Raw genomic sequence first — 5,860 nt, forward strand, 5'->3', positions numbered from 1 at the left:
CTACAGGTGCGTACCACCACACCTGGCTATTTTTGGTATTTTTTAGAAGAGACGGGGTTTCACCATGTTTGGCCAGGCTGGTCTCAAACTCCTGGGCTAAAATGATCCACCCACCTCGGCCTCCCAAAGGGCTGGGATTCCAGGTGTGAGCCACTGGTCCCAGCTCAGCCTTAATATTTTCTTTTTCATAAATATATTCATCAGTCTAATTCCTGTGTAATCATCTCTTTGATGGCTGCGAAGCTGTTTGTTGGCTGAGCATAGATTTGCCTTTTAATAATTTGTTTCTGCATCTGAGCAGGTAAAAACTGCTCTGGTCTACCTTCACTGAGGCTGTGTGGAGGAAATGGTGAATGTTTCCTCCTCTTTCCTCTCACCTCTGAGCCCACTATTGTCCCCCTGGTCAACCACCTTTTCTCTGGCCTCAACACCAAGCAAAGGGGTGAGTGAATATCAGCCCAGTGAGCAGCTCAAGCAATTCTGCAGCTGAACAGAAGGCCACCTCCTTATTCTTTGACCCCTTCCTGTGACAGAGACTCCCTGAGGTCCACAGCCCGGCTCTGCCTCATGAGGAACAGAGCCATGGAGATAAATGGGAGGGTTTCTTGGCTCAGAGGCGAGGAGTGGGGGAGGGGAGGAGGCCAACAATCAATGAAAATAGTCAGCATTGGGAGGGATTGATCTGGAGTGAGGAATTAATAGAGCAAATCACTGCTGGGCCTGCTTAGCTGTGATTAAGCAGAGACTTCCCTGACTTTATTGCTACCTGAGTTGAGCAGCAGGCAGGCAGGAGGTGGGGACAACACGGAGACCTAAAGGAGAAATAGGGGGCAGGAAGCTCCAGGAGACAGGGCCAGCCAGGGCCAGGGGCTCTTGACCCCAGCTTGGTTCCCCAGAGGGGAGGTCTTGGGGGCCGGGGGGGACCAACTGGGATACTTGGTAAATGGAGCCCTGGGGGGATCAGAGACAGGGAGACGGGGAGCCCTGGCACTTGTTCCAACCCAAAGAAGCCCTCTGTTGTTTTCCCTCTAGAAAACAAACTAGTTTATTTTAAAAAATAAAGAAATAAAGTTTTTTTTTTTTTTTTTTTTTTTTGAGACAGAGTCTTACTCCATCGCCCAGGCTGGAGTGTGGTGGCACAATCTTGGCTCACTGCAACCTCTGCCTCCCGGGTTCAAGGGATTCTCCCACCTCAGCCTCCCAAGTAATTGGGATTACAGGCACCCACCACCATGCCCAACTAATTTTTGTATTTTTAGTAGAGATGGGGTTTTGCCGTGTTGCCCAGGCTGGTCTCGAACTCCTGACCTCAAATGATCCACCTGCTTCAGCCTTCCAAAGTGCTGGGATTACAGGCGTGAACCACCACACCCGGCCTAAAAGTAAGCTTTATTTTTACAATTTTAGATTTACAAAAAAAAGATTGTGAAGATAGTACAGAATTCCCAGGTCCATAGTACAGAGACCTCATAACCCCCTGCTGTGGTTTGAATGTGTTCCTCCAAGTTCATGTGTTGGAAACGCAATCCGCAGTGCAACAGTGTTGGTAGGTAGGTCCTAATAGCTGATGAGGTCATAAGGGAGAATGGATTAACATTATCATGGTAGTGGGCCTGTTATAAAAGCAAAGTCGGCCCCCTTTTGTTCTCTAACACATGCTCTTGTGCCCTTTTATCTCCCACCATGTTATGATGTAGCAAGAAGACCCTCACCAGATGCAGTCCCTCAACCTTGGACTTTCCAGCCTCCAGAACTGTAAGAAATAAATTTCTTTTCTTTTCTCTCTCTCTCTTTTTTTTTTTTTTTTTTTTTTTTTTTTTGAGATGAGGTCGGGCTCTATTGCTGAGGCTAGAGTGCAGTGGTGCAATCTTGGCTCATTGCAACCTCTACCTCCCAAGCTCAAGTCTTGTGCCTCAGCCTCCTGAGCAGCTGGGACTGTAGGCATACACCACTACACCAAGCTAATTTTTGTATTTTTCCTAGAAATGGGGTTTCACCATGTTGGCCAGGCTGGTCTTGAACTCCTGGCCACAAGTGATCCACCCACCTCAGCCTCCCAAAGTGCTGGGATTACAGGTGTGAGCCACCACACCAGTCTCTCTTTTCTTTATAAATTACTCAGTCTGTGGTATTCTGTTATAGCCACACAAAACAGACTAAGACACCTCCTCACCCAGTGTTGCCTCTTATTGGCATCGATATTAGTATGGTACCTCTGTTGAAACTGATGGGCCAGGCTGCCTCAGCTCCACACTCTGAAGAGAGGTGGGGAAGGCACTGCAGTAGGAGAAAGACTTCAAGGCCCCAGTGAGTTGTTGGGTGCAGGAGACACAGGAGGCTGGAGGGCCAGCAGGAGGCTGTGACCAGGTCCCAGTGATCCCTGAGATCGAGTCCCTCTTTCTTGCAGCAGCTGCTCTCTCCAGGTCATAGGACTGGCCTAAGAAGCTCCCCCGCTGTCACCAGCCCTGCTTGCCACTCTCCCACCCCCAGCCAGACTCTTCCTCATCTTTCCCTGCCAGGCCTGCTCACCAGCGCCCGCAATCCTCATGAATCAGCCCCTCCTGCCCCTGTAGCTCTCTGCTGCTCTTCTTGGGGCATGCGGCCATCTCTTGGCAGCCTGTTAGCCCTGCAGAACCTGGAATAAAATCTCCCTTCCAGGAACCGGGTGTCAGGGTCAGAGGGAAGAAGACACTCCTGGGGTACAGTCCCACCTAACAGGACTTCTTTCTTTGTTCTGCCTCAGTTGGGCCTGGCCATCCAGGCCTTCCTTTCCTGTCCAGCCTCTCCCCTCATCGATTACTTGTAAACCTATTTGCATTTCCTTGTGCAGAGAGCTGCTTGCTTCTCCTCCAGGCAAATCCCCTGAGGTGATCGTCCAAGAGGATTTCTGCTATCTCCCAAGGCTCTGAGTGTCCCAGTTGTCCCCTAGGCCTACCTGAGGGTTGGGCAGCTGCCAAGGATGCCCCCTGGGCTTGAGAGGCTTGCGTTGGCCCCTCCACCTTTCCTTTGAGCTATACAGTGCCTTTCTCCACGTCCTTGCTTCTTCCTGGAAACTCTACGCCACGATGGGCAGAGCAGATGTTACTCTTCCATTTTAGAACACAGAGAGAGGGTAAACACCCTGGCCCAAGGCCCACAGATGGTCAGGTCACCCTATTAGATTCTTTCATGGTTTCTTATAGCATGCCTCCAAGTTCACAGGACATTTGCAATTTTATATTTTATTTGTATGGTTACTTAAATGCTGTCTTTCCCTCCAGACTGTAAGTGCCATGAGAACAGGGAACTTGGGGCCAGGTGCGGTGGCTTACGCCTATAATCCCAGCACTTTGGGAGGCTCAGGCAGGCAGATCACTTGAGGTCAGGAGTTCGAGACCCCGTCTCTATGAAAAATACAAAAATTTAGCCAGATGTGGTGGCATATGCCTGTAATCCCAGCTACTCAGGAGGCTGAAGTAGAATTGCTTGAACCCAGGAGGCGGAGGTTGCAGTGAGCCGAGACTGTGCCACTGCACTCTGGCCTGGGTGACAGAGTAAGACTGTCTCAAAAAGAAAAAAACAAAAACAACAACAAAAAAACAGGGAATCTGGGACTGCTTTGCCTACTACTATATCCCCAATGCCTTGCCCCACTGCCTGATACATATTAAATGCTCAGTCATTATTTTTAAATTATTGAATAAATGATGAGTTATAGGCAGAACATTCGTCCATGCATTCAATAATGGATTGAGGGTCAGGCCCTTTTATGGGTCCTGGGATAAAAGAAGAATAAGATGTAGTGCCACCCTTGAAGAAATCAGTCTTATGGGAAAGATAGACTTTTAAATAAAAAAATTACATAATCTCAGCACTTCGGGAGGCTAAGGCAGGCAGATCACGAGGTCAGGAGTTCAAGACCAGCCTGACCAACATGGTGAAACCCCGTCCCTACTAAAAATACAAAAATTAGCCCAGCGTGGTGGCACGCACGTATAATCCCAGCTACTCAGGAGGCTGAGGCAGGAGAATCCTTTGAACCTGGGAGGCGGAGGATGCAGTGAGCCGAGATCGTGCCTCTGCACTCCAGCCTGGGTGACAGAGTGAGACTCCACCTCAAAAAAAAAAAAAAAAAAAAAAATTACAACACAACGTGGAAAATGCCATAATCAGGAATGTCCCAAGTGCTGTCAGAGAACAGAGGTTATAAACTATTGCTGGCTAGGCGCAGTGGCTCATTCCTGTAATCCCAGCACTTTGGGAGGCTGAAGTGGGAGGATTGCTTAAGCCCAGGAGTTCAAGACCAGCCTGGGCAACATAGTGAGACCTCATCTCTACTAAAAATTAGCCAGTGTGATGCACACCTGTAGTCCCAGCTACTCAGGAGGTTGAGGTGGGAGGGCACCTTGATCTGAGAGCTCAAGGCTGCAGTGAGCCATGATCACATCACTGCACTCCAGCCTGAGCAACAGCAAGACCCTGTCTCAAAAATAAATAAATCAGTAAACAAATACACTCTTCCTGGAAGGTCAGGAGGGCTTTGGAGGGGAGGAGACTGGAAGGTTGACAAATGGTTTCCTTCCTGGAGAGTTGGTGGAGGACAGGGTGAGAGAAAGGCATTCCTAGACCGAGAATGAATCCTGCAGGGGCTGACATGCCGGGGAAGGCCTGGGAGCAGCCTGGCACGGCAGGACTTGAAGCCAAGCTCATAGCTCTTTCCCGTCCCCACACAGGAGCTGGAGATTTCCCACGTGTGCCCCTCAGGGTCCTGGTCTGTGAGGACCACATCTGGGTCCAATCCAGGGTATTAGGACTGCTGACCTCCTGTCATTCTCCTTCGCTGATGGGCTGCCAGAAACCTCATCCATGAGGGAGTTCACATCAAAGCCAATTTGAAACAATCTTATGAGATTCCTTGAGCCCAAAGCTCAAATACAGCCTATCTCATCTGCTCGCCCCACTCTCTCATCTCATAATTCCATCCATCAAATCACCAAGTCGGTGGGTCACAGCTGTCTGCAGACAATTTCATGTGGTCTTCCTTGAGCTGTTTCTTTTTGACTCTCCTTCTCTTTGACACCAATTTAGCATAATCTGTCTGGCTTTCAACTCCAGATACTGTTACCTTTTTCATTTGTTGTTGTTTAGGTTGAGGGTAAGATGTGGAAGGGCACAGGTGTGCACAAAAGGAAGGGAGTTCTCTTGGGGGCCAAGGTGGGCTGTGAGCTTCCGCAGAGGGTGGTAGGAAACAGGGTTATCAATAAGTCAGTACCAAGGAGACAGGCAAATGCCAACTACTATGTGGGGAGTAGGAGGGAGTCAGAGGTAAGAACTATGGATCGTTGGGACATTTAGGTTGTGTTGATCATGGAGGCCAATCCCATGTCACAGTGATGAATGTCATTGAAGGGTGGTATCAGCTCAGTGGAGAGACGTAAGCCACTTATTTTTTTTTAAAAAGGAACCCAGTAATTTTGACCTAAAATATCAACTTGCAGATTTACTTTTTTTTTTTTCGACACAGGGTCTTGCTCTGTTGCCCAGGTTGGAGTGCAATGGCATGATCTCAGCTCACTGCACCCTCCACCTCCCGGGTTTAAGCAATCCCCCTGCCTCAGCCTCCTGAGTAGCTGGAATTACAGGAGTGTGCCACCGCCCCTGGCTAATTTTTATATTTTTAGTAGACACAGGGTTTCACCATGTTAGCCAGGCTGGTCTCGAACTCCTGACCTCAAGTGATCTGCCCACCTCGGCCTCCCAAAGTGCTGAGATTACAGGCATGAGCCATTGCACCCAGCTGTAGATTTACTTTTTATGCCACCCATACACACGAACACAAACCATTCCCTACCCACAGTGGACTCCTGGATTCCTCCCCTGC

The sequence above is a fragment of the Nomascus leucogenys genome, chromosome 22a (assembly GCF_006542625.1).
Source record: "Nomascus leucogenys isolate Asia chromosome 22a, Asia_NLE_v1, whole genome shotgun sequence".
NCBI lineage: Eukaryota > Metazoa > Chordata > Mammalia > Primates > Hylobatidae > Nomascus > Nomascus leucogenys.